This window comes from Equus quagga, chromosome 18 (assembly GCF_021613505.1).
Source record: "Equus quagga isolate Etosha38 chromosome 18, UCLA_HA_Equagga_1.0, whole genome shotgun sequence".
Classification (NCBI taxonomy): Eukaryota; Metazoa; Chordata; class Mammalia; order Perissodactyla; family Equidae; genus Equus; species Equus quagga.
The window spans coordinates 35,474,593-35,497,574 of record NC_060284.1 but is presented as its reverse complement, the minus strand read 5'-3'; positions in this window follow the sequence as shown (position 1 = coordinate 35,497,574).

The following is a 22,982-nucleotide window of genomic DNA, read 5'->3' as shown; positions in this document are numbered from 1 at the left end:
CTTGTGGGAGAATAAATTTTGTCCCTGTTACTCCATCTTGGTCAGAGGCAAAAGTCTCCTCAAGTGTTTTGAAATATGAAATCCTGGGAGGATAACTTCTGCCTCTGAATCTTGATCTTACAATTTTTACAGTGGTTTCTTGAAGCAAATCCATAAAGTAGTGCTGCGCCATACTATAAACATTTATACTTGTGCAATAAAGCAAATTTTCACTTTCATATTAGCTGGTTAAATATTTAACTGTGACTAATCAATAATAAATGTATAGGATTTTGTAACTCCTTTTTCCATTTCTAACTCCTTTTATCAGTCTACCTCTTTTACTTATTTTCTCAACTACTTCTATTCCATATCCTCTTGAATTTTGTAATTTTGTAATGTCTATACTTTTTGCCTTCTCTCCTCTGTTGTTGATGTCGGATAGGTACATAGGGGCCACAGAGGAAAGATTTACTTTCTTTACACATCCCACCTCTCAAAGACTGAAGACACAACCAAACTTACTTAGTGACTGCTTTCTGAATGTTTCTCACCTATTTGGATCCTGAAAATAAACAAAAAACCTCTAGTGCAAGTTTATAGCAAGAGATCAACGTTTCTCCAAATAACCTGACCCTGGTAGGTTAAGTTTTCTAGAGTACTATTTTGTAATGCCTCTTCAATTAAGGATAGAAGACCACTGTGGGACTCTGGCTGTAGCACTTGCTGCAAAAGTTGTATCCATTCTCAGCACTGTAGTTTATTCCAGTCGTAGCAAAATGGTAGGAATTGCTTAATATTGAAGACATTGTATAAGCTACAGTAATTAAGCTCCAACTTTATTACTTTCTCTAGTTTATCTTTACTTATAGCTATGAAGTTATAACCATTCTATAATTTTATTCCAGAGAAATTTAAGGTTTTTCCATTATCCTTCATTTGCAAAATCAACTAATAAATTACAGCTAATTACTTGCTGGAATGATTATTTAACTAATTAACCAATTCATTATTAAGTTATCAATTAATGTTTATCATAGAGCAAATATAACTGCTTGTGAAAATAGCAAATACGTTCATGTGCCACATAACAGAAATTTCAGTCAACCATGGATTGCAAATATGACAGTGATCCCATAAAATAAGTGCTATATAACGTAAGTGTTAAGTAGGCTATACATTTAGGTTTGTATAAGTCACTCTATGACATTCATATAATGATGAAATCGCCTAATGACACATTTCTCAGAATGCATCTCCATCATTATGTGACACATGACTGTAGTGATAAAAAAACACAGTGTTAAACACGAGGGCATGTAAGGAGTGCTCTTGATAAAACAGAAATAGTGGACTTACGCTTGATATGGGGAAAAATATTACCATCACTAGAACCTTTTTTCCTTTGCCCTTCCCGAAACTTTTCAGACCAAGAGTAAGGATTTTTTTAAGCCATAGGAAAGTTTCCTCCACGTGATAGAAATAAATGTCAGAAAATGGAATTGGTGGAAAATTTGTGAGCTCTGAAAACTTTTGCTTTTACCAACACTTGGCAATATTGCATTCTAATTAGTATCTGAATGTTTAAAAAGTATTTTAAAACAACTTTCATATGTCATTCGCCTTACTACTAAATACTTAGACATACATACAGCTTTCCTTCTTAAAAACAATGTTGAATTACTATTATTTGTGTAAGCAGTGTACTCTGCTGATTAAATTTCAATACACGTAGGGAAGCTTAGTAACTCATCAAGCTGGAAAGAATGTGAATAAATTTTCAAGAAGTTCAAGATGTATCTGTTAACTTTTTCTGATTATGCAGGAAAAAATAGATGACCAAATTTGTAAATACATTAAATACCAATTCTATCTTCACATCTCTGTAAGCCTTCTATTCTTCAAAAATAGTGATAAGCAAAAAGTTTTAGGCAATGATAAAAATCAGTAAATATTATACAATTATTTATAATTATATAATTACATTGTTCACTTATTTTCCAAGTCTAAAAGTAATCCTATTATGTGAAGAAAGCAGACTGTATACCAACCTTACCCTCTTTAGCCCAACATTCCTTGAAATAACAAAAAAATGCATTTTAGAAAGAAAATATTTGCATAGCAGAACTGAAGATGGAAGCTGTCATCAGTGGAATAAATATGTTGAGGTATGTTTCACAGCCTAGAAAACACAAGCTGGAAAAAATATGAGGGGCAAATATGATGCCAAAATCAAAATGTCTTATACTTGACTCTCCAATTCATTTTCTTTCTATTTTGGCTTATGTAGGTTTTTGAAGCATAGCACAATACAGGAAAATACTGAAATCATAACTATACAGCTTGATGAATTTTCACAAAATGGACTCACCCGTGTAAACAGAACCCAGAAGAGGAAGATCACATCACCAGCATCCCAACATACTTACTGTGTCTCCTACTAGTTAGTATTAGTTACTACACTAACTACTGCCCTTCTGGAGGTGAGATTGGGATATCTCATTATAATTTGAATTTTCTTGCAAATGTTGAACATTTTTTCATACGCTTATTGGCCATTCTTTTTTGTGAAGTACCTGATCAAATATTTTGCCCTTTTCTAAAATTAAATTGACCTGCTTAGGATATACTATATCTCCTTCTCATCTGTGGCATCATTTTTTACTCTTAATATTGTCTTTTGACAAGCAGAATTTTTTTTTTTTTTTTTTTTGGTGAGGAAAGTTTATCTTGAGCTAAGATCTGTTGCCAATCTTCCCCTTTTTGCTTGAGGAAGATTGTTTCTGAGCTAGCATCTGTGCCAATCTTCCTCTATTTTGTATGTGGGATGCCACCACAGCATGGCTTGATGAGCAGTGTGTAGGTCCACCCCTGGAATCCAAAGCCATGAACCTCAGGCTGCTGAAGCAGAGTGCATGAACTTAAACACGGCACTACCGGCTGGTACAGCAGAAATTTTTAATTTTAATGCGATTCAGTTTGTACATAATGCTTTTCATGTCTTTTAAAAAAAATATTATTACTCAAACCTGATGAATATTTATTATCATTAATTGGTCACAATAGTCAATTCTAATCATTTTAATATCTCGAGTATCTGTGGCAGTGTCATGTTTTTTTCATGATATTCAGAATGTCTTTCTTTTTGTTTTTCTTGAACAGTTTTTCTAGGGGTGAGTCAAAAGTATTAATTTTTTTAAAGAACCAATATTCAGTTTAATTCATTTTCTCAAATGTACATTTCCTTCTATTTCATTGATTTCTGCTATTATCTTACTACATCTTTACTTCCACTTACTTTGTGTTTAACTTGTTTTTCTTTTTCCAGTTTCATGAGGCAGGGACTTCTATATTTTTGGTCAAGCTTCTATCATTTTTTATTTTATGCATATAGAGATATGACTTTCCCTCTGAAAGCTGGCTGAGCTGCATCTCATAAGTGTTGAGGTATCATAATTCCATTATCATTGAATTCAAAACCGTTTTTAATTTGACTGGTGATTGTTTTCTATGACCTGTGGGTATATAAAAAAATGTGTAGCTTAATTTCCTCACATGTAGGAAATTTCAAGTTATCTTTCTATTAGTGAGTTCTGGATAAATTCAAAGTACCTAGTGAACATATTCTACGTTACAGTTCTCTGTAGTGTACCATTTTGATTCCCTTCTTATTTCCTTGTGTGTAGGTTTTTAAGATATTTTAGTAGTGGTTACCATGGGGATTGTAATTAATATCCTGAATTTGTAACAACTGAGCTTGAGTTGTTATTAAATTAGCATCAGTAGCATACAAAACTCTGTTCCTATCCATCTGTCTCTCCTCCCCTTTTATGTTGTTATTGTCACAACTTACATCAATATACATTGTGTATGCCAATTAATATAGTTTTATATATATTGTTGTATACATTTGTCTTTCAAATCATATAGGAAATGAATAGAAGAGTTACAAGCTAAAAATACCATACTGGCTTTTATGTTTAACTATATTGTTACCTTTACCTGAGTTCTCTACTTATTCACATGACTTTGAGTTACTGTCTATTATCTTTTCATTTCAGCCTGAAGAACTCCCAACAGCATTTCTTATGGGGCAGGTCTGCCAGTGAAAAACTCCCTCAGCTTTTGTTTGTCTGGGAATGTTGTAATTTTTCCCTCAATTTTGAAGGATAGTTTTGTCAGATGTAGGATTCTTGGTTGACAGATATTTTTGTTTTTCCTTTCAGCACTTAAAAAAGGTCATCCCACTCATTTCTGGCCTGCATGGTTCCTGATGAGAAATACACTGTAAATATCGACAAATAGAAATGGCAAGCAATAGGATATATCGGAGTATATGAGGAAGCCATTTGGTGTAAACCTAATTCGGCCTGACTTTGTTTTTTCCAGAAGGGCCTGACTGTGGGCGTTGAGCATGCATGGTATATCTGCTTTAAACATTTACTATGGCAAGAAAAAATGGCCTTAATATAAAGGTGCAATTTCCCCCGACATTGGCATTTCCTTAAGGATAAGCATCTTTCCTTAGGCTAGGAACTGATTGCTGTGCTCACCTTTGACTACCCACCTCGAGACAACAGACTAGCCACCCTGCTGTGTTCACCGAGACAGAAGACCTCCCTGCTGTGTCCATCAATCACTGTGCCAACAGAGCAGTCTTGAGACTATTGTAATAGGGACATTTCAATCATATGTGAAACATCCTGTTTGGGGGTATATGACCACTTTGTGCACCCCACTTCTTTGATGCCCTTTCTTCCTTTGGGAAGAAACGTTCTGGGCCATGGTCCTCACATCTTAGTTCAGAACAAACTCACCCAAATTTTCATTTATAGATTGGTTATGGATTATTTTCGTTGACAATATTATTGAGGATCCTTTGTAAGTAGCATGTCTTTTTACGCCTTCAGGATTATATCTTTGTCTTCAACTTTTGACAATTTGATTATAATGTACCTTGGTGTGGATCTCTTTTGAGTTTACTCTCGTGGAGTTTGCATAACTTCCTTAATGTGTAGATTTGTATGTATGTGTTTTAAATCAAATTCAGGGAGTTTTTTGCCAAATATTTTCAAATATTCTTTCTGTCCCTTTCTCTCACTCTTGTCCTTCTAGGATTCTCATTATGTGTATGTTAGTATGTTTAATGGTGTCCCACATATCTTTTAGGCTCTGCTCATTTTTCTCCTTTTTTTTTTTTCTTTCTGTTCTTCAGACTGGGTAATTACAATTGCTCTGTCTTCAAGGTCTCTGATAATTTCTTCTGTGTGCTCAAATCTCCATTAGAATTCCTCTAGTGATTGTTTTATTTGCTATAGTACTTTTCAGCTCCAGTATTTCTGTTTGGTTCTTTGTATAATTATATCACTGTTTATATTCTTTATTTGTTATGTATTGTCCTCTTGGTTTCTTTAGCTCTTTGAATATATTTAAGATAGTTGATTTAAAGTCTTTGTCTAGTACGTACAATGTCTATACTTTCTATGGACAGTTTCTCTTAATTTCTTATGTGAATGGGTTATACTTTCTTGTTTCTTTGCAAGCTTCTTATTTCTTCCTTGAAAACTTGCTATTTTAAATTTTATAATGTGGTGTCTCTGGAAATAACATTATTCTTCTTCCTCACAGATTGCTTGTATTGCTTTCTATGGTCTGTAGATGTTTATTTCATAACTTTTCTAAAGTATTTTTGTAAATTGTGTATTCTTTGTCATAGGTCGTCTATCAAGTCTCTTTTCATTAGCTCTTGTTCAGCTAGTATTTGATAGAGATTTCCTTGAATGTGAGGATCCCATCCCCCCCCCAAAAAAAAGAGGAAGAGAGAGGAAAACTAAGAAAGAAGAAAACATCTCTTATAGTCTTTGCAAATTTGATTTGTGTTGGGACATTCCTTCAATTCTTAGCTAGGTTGTTTGCAGTTCTGCCTTACCTTCATTTTGTGCTTTCACTGAGCCTAGAGATCAGCCAGAGGTGAAAGCTTAGGGTGTTCTCAGGTCTTTTCTGAGCATGTGGTATTCCCTGGGCATGAACATGACTTTTTACATTCCCTAGAATATGTGGGTACTTTGGAATGCCCTAATTTTCCAAAGAAACTTTCTCCCTAGCTTTTTCTCCCCAGCTTTCAGTGCTCTATAGTTTGTCTGAACTATAATCTTTTGCCTTAGGCAGCTGCAATTTGCTCTCTGCTTTACAATGTTTTTGAGAAATGCCTGCCACTTTTCCTCACTGAATGAGTTCTGAGTTAGGCAAAACAAAGACAAGTGTCTTGCCTGAGTCATTCAAGTGCATACAAACACAATTCCTTGATGATAAGGTCTGCTCTGCTCCCTGCAAATACAGAGAACAGCTTCCCAGCCTGGAATATAAGTTGCTGTCTTCAAGACTACTGCAAAATCAGGGAGGCCTGTGGAGCAATGGCAAGTAAAAATGTCATAATGCGTTCCAACTTTCTTCAAGTTGCCTTTTGCTTGATTGGTATTTGCTTGGTTGCTTTGACTGTTTTCCAGAGTCTTACAACGTTTATTCTGACAGTTTTGCTTATTCTCTTAATGCCTCTGTGGAGACAGGGGCCCTAGGTGCTACCTACTCTACTGTTTTCATTGATGTCACTCACAGTGACAAATTATACCCTATGCAGGACTCTAATATATTAAAATGCAATTTAATTGCACTGGAGCAATTTAGAATGTGAAGGAGGAAACAGAGTCCACAATCCCCTTATACAGCCACACCTTTCTAAGATTTGTCCTTGGAAATATTTCTTTAAAAATCTAGGTATTCTTTATAAACTTCTAAGATTCAGTGATATAAATTCATTTCACAAATAAGAAAATTGAGGCCCCAAGATGTGAAGTGTGAAGTAACATCTTCTAACACCACAGATAGAAAAAGACAAACCTGGGGCCCAAATCTAGATATTTTAGCTTCTTCTGTTATTTTTCCCAGCATGCTTTTCTGTCAAGCTAACCGCCCCCTCACTTTAATCCAGAACTATGACACCAATGAGTTTTCGTTCAATTTTGAAAATAAGAATGTGCATGAAATAGGAAAAATTTGATAAGATCAGTGAAATACTCTTAAGGGGTTCAGAAAAGTAACAGATCAATAAACTATTACCCAAATCAATAAGAATTAAGGTGGAGTTCTGGAATGAAAACTAAAGTTTGGTTGGCAATATTGGACTAGTTTGTACATCTAGGCTCTCCAACTTTTTGTCTGGTATATTCTCTACTGCCAAATTAATACTAATATTGAAAGCCAAGTTTGCCTGAAAAGGCTGAAATAATGAAATTTTAGTGACATACAATAGCCCCAACTTGACTTTATAGGAATTTTCTGTAAGAGTTAAAAAGATTCTACTTCTTCCTCTAATTCGTGACATAGCTTTCCAGTTCTCCATTTGGACTCATGAGGTTCCTCTGTCTATAATATTCCCCCCAACCACATGCACATCATTAGCCTTTTGAACTATCACACTTCTCTCAAGGGACTTCAATTTACGCTTTGAAATTTTCCAAACCCACAGTTATCTTAACTTACTTTGAACTTTAGTTACACTATTAATATTTATGTCATTTATTATTGTGTGTGGTCTATATAAGGCTCCTGCACTATTATTTTACCTAGTTAATTTGACCACCTCAGGATTTTATAGACATTATTCACTGCCATCCTACTATTGCTATTTCAATGCTGTTTTTTGTTTCCAGATAAGCCTCTACAAATTCATGCAACAAACTGATAACAAATTTGGCAAAAGTGGAAACTAAAATCACAATTTTACTGATGCAATTAAACAATAGACAATATATGCTTACATATGTATAAATTTTCCAATAGTAATAACAATAAATGATAGCATAGGTGAAAGTACATACATAAGATACATTTCATATGTACATATGATCATATACCTATGGATTCTTTTTTTAAAGTGAACTTGTGTTTCTGCCCATATCTTTAGACACAGGCTTTGAATTGGTACATGATTTCATAAACCGCATTGGAGGCAATTTATTCACTTCGTAGAATGCAACTATAGCATGAGTTTAAAATTATTACAGGGAATTTTTAAGTGATTTCTCCATTTATTCCTAAAGCAATAGACTTCTCTTCAGTATGCCAAAGACTCTCTATCATCTCCTCTAACTTTTCTGCTTTATAATCACTTCTCATGCCACCCTAGTTCTCCACGAGTAACATGATATTATAAAGATTGTCTAAATACATATGAATGTGGAAGATATTCACATTTCAATGCATTCCAAGCTTGTAATAGCGCATTTTTCTAGGGATTCCATTGTCTGCTCCAAACTAGAACTCCCTCAAGATAGCTTTGCAACTGCTATTCAATATTCATTCACTGGAAATGGTACAATGAGAACACCACATGATGAAATGTTGTGCAGAAGGAAGCAAATGTTCTATAACTCAGGAAGAAAAGCGAATTTTAAAAGATTCACATTAGACAAACGGGGGTGTGCATTTCCAAAGATTTCTTTCAACATTTTGTATTGTAGTGTTTCATACCATTACTTTAACTAGAAATGATTCACAATGTGCTAATTTCTATGGATAACGAAAAATGCAGGTGTTTTCTATGAATGCCGATCTTTACCGCGCTTCTTCTGTTAATTAAGCAAATAAAACCCAGCTGCATTTACGCTCAAGTTTTACATTAAATTTGCTGGGAAAGGATTTTTGACATTTATACAATATAAATTACTAGCACTGACATAAAACATGGACCTTTTACTTCTTTGGAATTTTGTTTATCCTTAGAAATAAAAAGGCCTTTCTTTTTATTTTTTTAGTACATAGAAGACTATTGTCAATGCAACAAGGAAATTACTCAGATATTTTTTAAAGAAAATATCACTCAAAATTCAATAACATTTTAGAAAAAAAATTGAATTGTGTCAATTGGCTGAATGGATTGATTCTTTGATCTTTATATTTCTTGTGATAATGCTGGTGAATCAAGACATTTGCTATGAGGAGTCGAATTTTTGCTGGCCATATGTGACCAGCTTCTTTTATTCTGATGAAGGTCTTTCAGTTTTCTATTCTACAAGTTAATTCAGTCAATTTCTCTAACAAGAATTCAACTTTTCAATGCTTTGTAATAAAAACAGATAGGGAAATTTGTAATTAAAAGTTTCTTTAACATGACTTGAATATCTATTTTAAAAAGTAATTAACAGGGGCCAGCCCCATGGCCCAGTGGTTATGGTCGCGTGCTCTGCTTTGGTGGCCCAGGGTTTCACTGGTTCGGATCCTGGGCACAGACATGACATCGCTCATCAAGCCACGCTGAGGCGGTGTCCCACATAGCACAGCCAAAAGGATCTTCAACTAGAATATACAACTATGTACTGGGGGGCTTTGGGGAGAAGAATTAAATAAAAAGAAGAAGATTGGCAACAGATGTTAACTTGGGTGCCAATCCTTAAAAAAAAAAAGTAATTAACAGAGGCATAGAATTTGATTGGAGCTCGGCAACCACTACTGCCAGATTCCTAAATCATTTTGGCGTGTTGGTTTCAGATCATAGCTTCTGCTTTGATAATTATTAATTTATTGATAAGAATGTGAGGGACCTAAAAAGTTCCTGATATTCATAGACATTAGAAGCTCTCATAGAATATTTTCAAGATGCTTAAAACTCCTTTGCTATTAAAACCTGCACTGTTTCTGTGTTATTATGCCCATAGTGTAGATTAAATATATAGTTTTTTATAGTCTAACAGACACAAAACATCATTTGTGATATCCAATCTATCTGGCTGTTGTGCATTAAAGGTGATGATATGGCCACGTTGCTCTTCATTTCACTTTTGGAGAAATTTGGTTTCCAGAATATATGAAGATAATAAAGATGCACAGTAGCATTATAAATTTCAGGGAAAAAATTGAAATACAGGAATATAAATTACTTTGGTAAGTAATAACTAAATGTCAATTTACAACCCTGATGACCATAATTTATCATTTCATTATATTTTATCATATTTTATGGAATGATAAATTAAATGTAAAGACATTAATTTTTGTATCTAGAGGAAGAGGAATGAGGTGAAATAAAGATCACCTCAGCTCAAAAATAGATCTAAAATCAATCTCTTTCTTTGACAATCCCTTATTGTGTTTACTGTAAGCAAGTAATTCAACTTGTATGAACCTCAGATTCATTATTTCTAAGATAATAATAATACTTAATGTAAATGATGGCTATGAAGTTAAAAGAACAGATAAGGAAATTGTTTTGTTCATAGCACAAGGATTAAATTAAAATCATTGAAAGGTTTTACCTTTACTTGCTATGAATAATGAATAGATTCAACTATCATTTTCAAATACCAACATTTCAAAATGTTTTGGAGATTCTACCAAAAATAATAGTGATGTTTAATGATCATTTACTGTCAGGCACTGTGCTAATATAATCCTTGCAGCAAACAGATCAAGTAGTTTTCATTAGTTGCATATAACAAGCAAGTTTAGCGAAGATTAGAAGGTTTAGTTCAGTCGCTGGAAGTCTACAGAGCATTGTTAGTGGAAGAGGCAAGATTTATGCTAAATTTTGGCTCAACATAAAATCAAGATGTTTAACAACTAATGTATACAGGATCCCAATATCTGTCTCTCGTGTTTGCGCAGAAAACAAGATATCCTTATCTACAACATTTACTTGGGAAAAGAAGTTTTCTTGTAAATAAAATGATTTACTTGTCAATAAAATTAAAAATAGAAAAGAAATTTAACATTCAGTTAGATATCATTACGTACAGAAGTCCAACAATTCCAGCACCATTTGCTGAACAGATAATCCTTTCAAAATGGAAATTTCTTGGCTCCTTTGTCAAATATCCATCGTATTCTTGTAGGTTTAATTCTAGACTTTCTATTCTGTCCCATTAATCTCTATGCCTGTCCTAACAACAGTACCACACTATCTTGCTTCCCGGGGTTTATATTAAGTCTTGAAATCAGATGATGCGAGTCCTCCAAATGTGTTCTTTTTGACATTGTTTTGGCTGTTCTAGGCCCATTGTTCTTCATATAAATTTCAGGATCAGTTTACCAATTTCTACAAAAAAATCATGCTGGGATTTTGGTTGAGAATGAAATATATATACAGATCAATTTGGGGAGAATTGATATCTTGACAACTTTCAGTCTTCTGATATGAACACAGTGCATATTTCCAATATTTTAGATCTTCTTTGATTTCAGTAATTAATTTTGTAGTATTTGGCAAACAAGTATTGTACATATTTTATTAGATTTCTGCCTAAGTATTTCAAGTTTTTCATTAATGTTGTACACAGTATTCATTTCAATTTTCACATTTTCATTACTAATAATCAACAGTTTACTGATTATTTGTATATTTATCTCATTTTAAACTTGCTAAGCTACTTTTTAGTTTGAGGAGGTTTTTTCTAGATTCTTTGGGTTTTCTAAATAGACAGTCATATTGTTCATGAATAAAAAGAGTGTTATTTTTTTCTTTTCCATATGTAAGCATTTAATTTCTTTATCTTATTGTACTCGTTAAATCCTTTAGTATACTGGTAGATAGAAACAGTGAGCATGGATGTCATTGACTTGTTCACAAAATTATCAGGGGAAGAATTAAGTTTTTTCTGATAAGCATAAACTTTAGGTTTTTCTGTACTTACTCTTTATCACAATTTATCAGAATAAGTATATTCTCTTCAAATCCTAATTTCTTGAGAGTTTTCAGGAAGAATGGGTGTTGAATTTCTTCACATACATTTATGCATAAATTGAGATGATCATATTGTTTTGTTTTTTTCATTTCAGCCTGTTAGTATGGTGACTTATATTGACTGATATTTCAAATGTTGACCAAACTTTTCATTTCTAGAATAAATCCTACTTGGTCATTGTGATGTTGTGATATAATAAGAAATATTTTGTTCTTCTTCCATGGTTCCTGGCACATAGCTCCTAAAACCCTTTCAATTTCCTAAGTGATAAGAGCTATAGGGAAGCCTTACAATCTTTAGTGTTTATTCTTGGTTCCTGAAAGAGTTCCAGAGCAAAAAAAGTTAAATGGGTCGTCTTTTATTTTTGTTGATGGTTCCTTTGCTGTGCAGAAGCCTTTTAGTTTGAGGTAGTCCCATTTGTAGACAAGCTACAGATTGGGGAAAGATATTTGCAAATCATATTTCCAATAAGGAGTTAATATGTGAATTATGTAAAGAACTCATACAACTCGACAACAAAAACCAAACAACCCTAATAAAAAATGGACAGAGGACCTGACATTTTTCCAAAGAAGAGATATAGATGGCCAACAGACACATGAAAAGATGTTCATTGTCACTAATTATTAGGAAAATGCAAATCAAAACCACAATGAGACATCACCTCATGCCCATCAGAATGGCTATTATTAAAAAGACAAGAAATAACAAGGATTGGAGAGGATGTGGAGAAAAGGGAACTCTCTTACACTGCTGGTGAGAATGCAAACTGGTGTAGCCACTATAGAAGACAGTATGGAGATTCTTCAAAAAAGGAAAAATACAACTACCATCTGATCCAGCTATTCCACTTCTGAGTATTTACCCAAAGAACACAAAAACACCAATTTGAAAAGATGTATGTACTACTCTGTTCATTTCAGCATTATATACAATAGCCAGACCTTGGAAACAACTTAAGTGTTCATCAACAGATGAATGGACAAAGAAGATGTGGTATATATACAATGGAATACTACTCTGCCATAAAAAAGATGAAATCTAGCTGTTTGTGACAACATGGACAGACTTTGAGGGTATTAGGATAAGTGAAATAAGTCAGTCGGAGAAAGACAAACACCATATGATTTCACTCATATGTAGAAGAGTAAAAAATAATAATAACAAACAACATAGATACAGAGAACAGATTGGTGGTTACTGGAGGGGGCAGGGGAGTGTGAAAGGAACAAAGAGGACATTTATATGGTGATGGATTGAAAGTAGACTTTTGGTGATGAACATGATGTAGTCAATACAGAAGGTGAAATATAATTATGTATACATTAAATTTATATAATGTTATAAACGAATTTTACCTCAAAAATAAATAAATAAAAGTGAAATGGATCTCTTTTTTTTATTAATAGCAAGCCCTTTTTCAACCACACCCAAGTTTATGTTAATGAAGTGATTTTTGGTAAGTCCCTAGGTAAGAACAGGATGGGAGCTGTTTGCCAGGGGAACCAGTCATATGATTAGAAGATTGGAACTTTCAACCCCAACCCCTGATATCTGGGATGGGGAGAGGAGCTGGAGGTTGAATTAATCTTCAATGGCCAATGACTTAATCAATCATCCCTATGCAAGGAAGCATCCCTAAAAATCCTAAACTACCAGGTTGGGAGAGCTTCCGGGTTAGTGAACACAGGAAGGTGCTGGGAGAGTAGTGTGCCTGGGAAGCCTGTGGAAGTTCCGTGCTCCTTCCTCTATATCTTGACTATGTATCTCTTCCATCTGGCTGCTCCTGTGTTGTACCCTTTTATAATAAACTGGTAATCTAGTAAACAAACAGTTTTCCTGGGTTCTGTGAGCCCCCTGAGGAGGGGGACATGAGAATCTCCAATTTATAGCAGGTTGGTCAGAAGCACAGGTGACACCTTGCACTTGTGATTGTCATCTGAGGGAGGAGGGGCAGTCTTGTGGGACTGAGCCCTTAATCTGTGAGACTGGATGCTATCTCTGGGTAGATGAGGTCAGAATTGATTTCAATTGTAGGACACCCAGTTGGAGTCAGACAATTGCATGGTGTACTGAGAAACCCACATCTGTTGTCGTAAGTGAGTGGTAAGAGTAGTAGTAGTTGTGTAAAGGAAAACAAAAGGTTTTTTTCCCTTTCAGTCATAGTGTGTTTTTTCATTTATTAATAAATTAAATTCGCTACAACTTTGTTAAGGGTTTTTGCATTAATATTCCTGAGAGACACAGATAATGTAGTTTTCTTTTCTTGTATTAATTGTCTGATTTGTGTATGAAGTCATGTTAGCCTCCTAAAATGAGTTTGGAAACACTCTTTCTACTTCTATTTTCTGAAAGAATGATTGTAGGATTAGTATTATTTCTTCATTAAATGTTGGGCAGAATTTTACAGTGATGCTTTCTGTTCCTGGAGTTTTGTAGTTGGGAAAATTTTAACTATGAATTCAACATCTTTAGTAGGTACTCACCTATTCAGTTTATCTCCTTTTTCATAGGTAACCTTTCAAACTTAATATTTATAAGATTTGTTGTGATCTTTTCTCACTTGTTCCTAATATTGTTAATTTATGTCTTCTTTTTATTTTTCTCTTGATCAGTCTTGTTATAAGTTCATCAATCTTTTGATCATTTCCAAGATCCAGAATTATGTTTCATTGATTTTCTCTTCTGCTGTTTGCTTTTCTGTTCTCAATTTTATTGCTTTCTGATCCTATCTTTATTTATTTCCCTCCTCGTGTCTGCTTTGGAAATATCCTCCAGTACCACCAGTAACAATCCTTATCCTAACGTCCACTTTGTATGGTGTTAAAATATTCACACCAGCTTTTCTGGTTAATGTTTTCTTGACTTGATTTTTTGGATGCTTTTACTCTCAAATTGTTTGTGACTTCACAATTTACAATCATAACTATAATTAACTTCAAATCAATTATCACATATTTTTTCTTCTTCATATTTTTTATGTCATAAATAGTATAGTGTTTCCTTTCCTACCGATTTTTATCATCTTTTTGTTACAATTTTCCGTATACTGAGTCTTCCCATCCATGAAGATGATGTAGTTTCCCATTTATACATCTAACCTTTATTTTATGCCATTGAATATTATTATATTTTTCTCTATAAGGTCTAATTTTAGTTAGGGTTCTCTTTATGTAGTTCATAATTTTTATGCCATTATAAATTCTATCCTTTTCATTGATATAGTTTATTTATTAGTCTTGTAAAATTTGCTATTGGTTTTAGCACATTAATTCCATATCTTGTAAACTTGAACTTTCTTATGATTTTGCAGAATTTATCTATAGTTTTCCTTGGATATTTATACGTAAAAGATGGCAATGGTTTATTTCTATTCAGTTTCATCTACTACGCATTGCATTTCTTTTCTTTTCTTTTCTCAAGCACCATCTAGAATTTTCACTATAATGTTAAATAGAAGTAGTATTAGTGGACTTCTTTTTTCTTGTTCTTCACATTAAATTGTATGCATTGTTCTAATATTTCAGTGTTTGGTAGTTACATTTTACCCAGTTAAGAAAGCATTCATCTTTATTTCTAATTAAGTGATTTCTTTTTTCTGTTTTGAGAGATTGTTGAATTTTATTCAATTCTATTTTTGCATCTATTAATATAATGTGGATTTGTTTTTTCTAATGTATCTGTTATGGTGATAAATTATATAAGTAGATTTTCCAATAGTAATGTTCGAGTTCTTGAGGTAAATTCTAGATTGCAATATGTCTTAAACATTGTTAGATTTTATTTCCTTATTATTATTGTTATTATTATTTAGAAATTTGGCATCCAAGTTAATGATGAAATTAGCCTTTAATTTTTGTTTTCTTCACAAACTCTATGACTTGAGATTTTGCTGTCAAATCCTAACATTGACTGATGCCTTTATACTCTGCTTATAGTATGAAAATCACCCTATGTTTATTTCTGATGATAACCTTTTTCTTCCTTATTCTTGTTTTCAAGAGTTTTAACTCTCCCCAATCTAATACTTCCCAAACTAATCATAATCACTATCTTAGTTTTATACATTCAGTACTATTTGGTAATTTCTTACATGTTTATCAATTTATTTGCGCAATCTTTAGTTCTGGAAAGTAAGACACTATGATGAACAACTTTGATAAAGAATCACATGGCCTTGGATGAAGAGTGAGACAAAGGAGCTCTCCCAGATAACAGGGCCGATGTCCTAGAAGAATGGATAAGCAGGACTGAGGGAACCAAATCGTTGTTGTTCACCACAAACGCAACAAGTTAGCTTCATTAACAATTGCACAGCACAACCTCGAAAATAGACTGTGATAAATTTACCATTGATTGTGTTCTTGTTAACTTTATCTTCTACCTAGTACTTCCTCCCATGTGTCTATGTGTCTTTTCTTTTAGAATATAAATTGTCCTGAAATTTTCTCTCCTTTACCTTATTATAAATTAATATTACCCCCAAAGAAACATTAACAAAAAAGAAAAAAAATGTTAAAAGACTCATCCACAGCATTTGCCAAAAGTGGAGGGAAAACTTAGAGTTATAAAATAGTGAGATAGAAGGGAATTTTGCTTATTTAATGGATACATTTCTTCTAGTTTTATTCTACCTATCACTTATCTATTAGACTAAATCATTGGCTATTCTTACTTACATAACAATATTCATAGCATCCTGGATATCTTCTTCTAGAGAATTATATTTTCTTGAAGGATCACAAGAAATTGATAGAGAGATATTGAACAGTTAACATGAAAGTGAATATTTAAAAGCCTTCCTAACTTACTCCAAATCTTAACCTGACTTCTCACTTTAAGGAGAGCAATAGAAATGGAGGGACAAGAATTTTCAGGCATTTTGCTGGTTTTGAAATTTTTTTCAAGGTTTCTTCAGAACATTTTTCACTTCCAAATGACTGTTGAATTTGAATTTTTTTTTATTTTTTCAATTTCCATTTCAGGAATTATTCAAATATAATAAGTGATGCAAGTTTATGTAATATAACTTAAATAACCCTTTATTCATAATGCAAAATCACCTAGATGCCAAAAGGGTGCTACATTAAGAGAACTAAAAATTTATTCGATTTTCCAAAGTTGCAATTATTCACTGTATTTGGATGAACCCATCTGAACTATCTGAATGAACTATCTGAGCTTTAATTTGTTAACAAATACTTAATTCATCGCTACATATGAAATAAGATTCAAATCATAGATCTTATTTGAACCATCCATAAAAAAGTCTTCTTTTTGCCATAAGGTTGCTAAGCCATGGGGCCATAAGCTGGTACCTCTGCAGATCATTAAGTAGAGAAGCCAAGAAATGGAGCCTGAAGCTAAGAATGAACCCCAAGCAGAGAAAATCAGAGAAACTAAACAAAAAAGAAAGACAAGAGAAAGAGAGAATAAGAGAATGATTCCTGACCATGCAAATGGTACATAACGGGACAATTCTCTGATGTGGCAAAGAGCTGAGAAATCATTCACAGTGGATCTCTCTGGGGGTAAGAATTCAAGTTCTGCTTTGTTTTTAAATTTTACATTATGGTTTCATAAAGTTTGCATACTTTTAAGCTGAGTTATTTTCAAAATATGGACAAAAATTGGTCTTGGGAAATTGCTTGAAAGAAGATTTTATATCCCACATAGGAAACATATGATAGCATTTGAAGAAATGAAGAATGGTAATTATTTTAATAATTATAATAATAATAATAATAAACTTTAGGATTAAGCCAGTAATGAGTTGCTAATAAGAATTGGACCTTTCTGACACTATGATTGAAGAGTGCTGTTACTGGGGAGGAAAATAATTTTCCCTCTACCCTTATAGGTTCTTGGCTGAGACTCCATGTAATAAAAGACAGACTTATAGGAGGAAAACAAACAGAAGTTTAATAACATGTGTACCTCCTGTATACATGGAAGATACCCAGGAAAACTGAGTAACTCACCAAAATGGCCCAAGCCACTATCTTAAATAAGATCTCCAGCTGAAGGCAAAAGAAGATGTTGGGGCGAGGGAGGCCAGTTATGAAAGGTCACCAGGAAAAACAAGGAGAAGTTCGTTCTGCAGATTTAAGTCTCTGCCTTCTCCATTGCTTAGAGTTTCTAGAGATTTAGAGTCATCCTTCTCTTCAAGGTACAGAGAGGGAGATACATGTAGAAATGGAGATTTCCCTTATAAATGTGAATTTCTCTTACATAGGTTAACTTCTCAGTTTTCAGAGCATCTCCTTTGTATGCTGTTTCTTAAAAATAATCAGCTTAAAATAATTATTATGCCAAAGAGATATGTTTTGAGGTGGCAAATTCTGCTCGCCTTCACTCTTAACACCACATGCAATTCTTTTGTATATTTTTCATTATCTTGTTCCCATAACCATGAACAGACAGGAGACCAGTTACTGAGCAAGGGCTCTCTCCAACCTATGCGCACAGAAGCTGATACTGTGTATACCAGTCTTTGAGGGAAGAAAGTTTATTATGCAATTGATTGGTAAGGAGACAGAAGGAAGGCTCTCAACTCTGTCTCCTCGATCCAGGGTGCGGGGTAAGGTTCAAGGGATCAGGGAAGACAGGTTGGTATTCGGAAGCACTGATAGGATGAGTTTCCATTGGCAGATCAAAATTTTTCTTCTGCGCAGGCTCCTGGCTGGCTTGCCCCCCTGAAAAATAACCTTAACATTCTGTTACGATAAGGTCAGCACAGCAAACAAGGTTAAAGATAAGTTATTGCCTTCTCTACTGATAAGAGTTCCTTGAGGTTTAGTCATGCTTTCCTTCCTGGAACAGACAGGAAGGCACCCCTACAAGTGGAGATTTCTCTTATAAAGGTAAATTTCTTTTACAAATGGGTCACTTGTACTAGATTTTCAGAGCTTTCCCTGTGCCTGCTGTTTCTTAACAATAATAAACCTAAAATAATTCTTAGGCCAAAGAGGCATATTTTGGGGTGGTTAATTCCATTCCTGGTCCTCTGATTACAGACCCACTGCATCACTTTTCTCAAGTTTTCCACTCAATTCTCTATCACTTTTAGGCTATGCTCTGCTTGTTTTATAGAAAAAACAGGTTGGGAAGAATAACTTCAATAGTTAACTTTTCATCCCTGATATCCTTCTGATTTTCCATCATTCTTGAGTGATAGTTCTCAACCCTCTGAGAAAAATGCAGTCTTTCTACCATTATTAATGATATCAAGCCATCTGATTATCTTCTACAATATTATTTCTATATTTTTTGGTTCCACCATTTGCTGTTTCCCAGAAGCTAAAAACACACTCAGCTTTCTTCATCATTTTTGAAAAACTCTCCTTCAACTCTATGTCAAAGGAGGTAGGGGGTAGGGTGCAGAAAATAATCCAAAGAACATGGCTTTGAATCCAGATGCACCAAGAATCAAGTCACGACTCTGACTTTTTCTCATATTTGAACACCGTAAAGCTACTCATCCTTTCGGATCCTTAGCTTACCAATTTACAAAGTGGGATAACATTTAACCCTGTGTTTTTGCATGAATTAAAATTATTGACATGAAAATCCTAATATACTCTACCTGGCATTGCAAAGGTGCTCAGTGAATGAAAATTAGTATTATCTGAATATCAACTTTAAAGCTGCATAGGCACAATCCTCTTTTCTCTCCTCCCCAGGCAGAGGCCTTTTGTCTCTACTCCTCCTGTAGCAGCAGTGTGCATCTTATGACTCAGAACAAGATACGGCTTCATTTTGGGGCAGGAAAACGTCCTACCCCTCCACCAGAGTAAACATCTTTTGCTTCTGTGGCTTCCCAGTCATTGCTTGGGCTCTGGGACCTGGGATCAGGTAGTTTTTTAATCTCTCTGTTAAGAATTTGTCATATTAACATTTGTTAAGTGGAGCTCAGGGTGCCAGATGGTTCATCAACAGACCACAAGAGAAATTGAAATAGGTTTGTTACTCACAGATCCTGGAGGAAGTATCCTGAATGCCTTGAGGGGCACATGCCCTGGGATTCCCAGGCTAAGGCTGGTTTGGGGGTTTTGATAAGCCCCATGAGGGTGTCTAAGGGGTGCATAAGGGGAAGGCATTGGGAGGCAAGCCGGACTGCTGATCACAAGGGCCGTTGGGTGAGTCATATCAGGAACTTACACTTACTTGTGAGTCTGTAGGCTGCTACCTAGACCATGTGCTGGTATGAGGGTCTAGTGTCAGGTTTAGGTCTGCAGTCCCCTTGGCCAAAAAAAGGATGCCAAGGCAGCAATACCATGGAGTAGCTTAGCTAAACTCTCCACACCCTCCTTCAGCTGTTTGTCTTTCACTCCTGTAACAGAAAGGTCTAGACGTGGGCATTATTTTCGTGCTTGTGTATCTCCTAGGATCGTTCTGAACGGAATCAGAATACACCACCCCAAAATATACCTCTTTGGTATAAGGAGTGTATTAGGCTGATTATTTTTCAGAAACAGGAGATATAGGAAAAACTCTGAAAACTGAGTAGAAGTTATCTTTTTGTAAGAGACATTAACGTTTATAAGGGAAATCTCCCTTCTACAGGTGTTTTCCTGTCTATACCAGGAAGGGAAGGATGACACTAAATCTCTAGAAACTTTTAGCAATGGGGGAGGCAAAGACCTAAATCTGCTTAACGACCTTACTCTTACTGTGATTTGCCTGATGACCTTTCATAACTGGCTTCCCCTGCCCTGGCAACATCTATTGTCTTCAGCTGGAGACATTATTTAAGATGGTGGTTTGGGCTATTTTGGTGAGTTGCTCAGTTTTCCTGGATATTTCCTGGATATACAGGAGGTATACGAGTTATTAAACTTCCGATTGCTTTTCTTCTGTTAATCTGTCTGTTATTACAAGGGGATCTCAGCCAAGAACTTAGAAGGGTAACAGGAAAATTATGTTTTCTCTCCAACAAAACCTTCTGTTATTCTGATATTAAACATCTAATACTGCCTCACAGGCCCCAGAAGTTCTGTTTATTTTTTAAAAATCTATTATCTCTCTTTTCTTCAAATTTTATAATTTTTATTGATCTAAATTCAGATTCACTAACTCTTTTCCTGGTTCTCCTCAACCATTGCACAAGAAAATAGGTTGAACTGCATAACATAGATTTTTCTTAGGAGCTGACTAATTTGCTGATACAAAATATCTCATTTGATATTCATTAACAGCTGCTGCTTTTTCAAAAGGTAGAATGTTCATATCCAAAGTAAGCTTCTCATTCTGGTATCATACTATAAAATCACTTTTTATTTTTCCGCTGCATACACTTTCAATGCCAACCTCTTGTTTGCTTGAGTTCTTTCTTTATAACCTTTTTCTTCACTTTTTTATTGAATTACTTCATTATTTTTTCATATTTTCTAAAATGACTTCCATTTTCTTCAAACTTCTGGATGTTGTTGAGTTAGAGATATATTTCTTTTATGTCATCAAGTAGGCTAGATTATAGCTTTGGTCTACACAATTTTCGGGTAAGGAGAAAATCAGGGCATTTATACTCTAGAACACTAGTTCAGTCTTGTTCATAATTCCTAGTTCTAAAAATGATCAGTCATTTTTATGATTCCCCTACCCTTTTCCCCCTCTACTCACGTGTGCAATGGTAAATTATCTGTTTGGCATTAGTCTCCTAATCTCTGTGGTGACTCCTCTCAAAGTTATTTTTTAAGCTTGCTTTTCAGATCCGTCTCTCGGATGCTGTCTTCTGTTAATCTTGTATATTAAACAATTTGTCTAGTCTTTTTCCTGAATTCTTGAGAGATAACCTCTAAAGCCTGGGAATTTTCTGAGGTACAGGAGTCTGTCATTTATGGTGGGCACTTCCACTGCATCTGGGTTTATGGTAATGAGATTACTCAGCATGGAGGTTGTAAAGCCAGAACGACCAACCATACATGAGCCAGTTGATATCAATCCAAACTCCTCCAGGGAGAAGAGGAGGGCTAGATATTGAGTTCAGTCGCACGGCTAATGATTCCAACAAAATCATACCAACAAAATGAAACTCCCATAAAAGCTCTGGACACTGAAGTTTGGGTGAACTTCCAGGATAGTGAACACATCAATGTGCTAGGAGGGTGACACATCCTGATTTCACGGGGAGAAACAACAGAAGCTCTGAGTTCCAGACCCTCCTAGACCTTGCCCATGTGTCTCTTCATTTGGCTAGCTCTGATTTGTATCTTTTAAAATATAACTGTAATCAAGGATATAGCATTTCCCTGAGTGCTGTGAGTTATTCTGGCAAATTATCAAACCTGAAGGGGCTGTGGGAACTCCTGAATTTGTAGCTGGTTTGTCAGAAATCTGAGTGGCCTGGGACCCTCAAACTTGTGGCTGGCATCTGAAGTGAGGACAATCTATTGGGGACTAGTCTTTAATTTGTGGACTATGCACTAAATCCAAGTGGTTAGGATCAGAATTGTGTTGCAGCATTGCAATCTGTCAGGCATTTTCATAATTATTAAATTTTTCTGAGCAGACATGTTACTTTGTCCATGTTCTGCTCCTTATATATGTGTAAGCCTTATATTTTCACTAATAAATGACATAAGCCAATAAATAACACCTATAACTTATAAATTATTACTTATGGTATTTAAATGGAAAAAATACGTATTTGAGGCATGTGCAATGTGGCAATTAATATATATTCAATGAACGGGGAAGATTTTTATTTTTATAAGTGATTAGCAAAAATTAGTGCTTGCAAGATATCAATCCCCACCTCCTTTGGAAACATGAAAGATTGACAGTATTGGCAACAACACAGCAGATTATTCTGTTCTGCTATTTGCAAAAGGTTGAGCTGATCTGAATTTAGAGCTTTGAATTCATTGGCGTTTTTGACTCTAATCACCTGCACGCGTTAGAAAGTTAAATGAGAAATTATGTAAGTATATAAAATGAGATATTTCTTAGTTTGGTAAAGCTAATGAAATTGAAATATATGTTATTCTCCATGAAACTTTGAGGGAAAGAATGAGGAAAATGGAAAATCACCATTAGCACACATGGCAACGATTACCACGAGCTAGATCTACTGATGGCTGCTAAAATTAGTGTGCAGAAGTTGAAGCAGAAACAGAATGCTTGTGTGTTCTCAGAGATCTCCCCCCTGAGGCATATGAGTAAATGCAAAGTGGGATTGGAGATTAGATGCTGGAATAGAGAGGAGACGTTAGTAGAAAAACTAGTGAAGTTTTCTGTCATTTACTTATTATATTATACCAAGGTTAA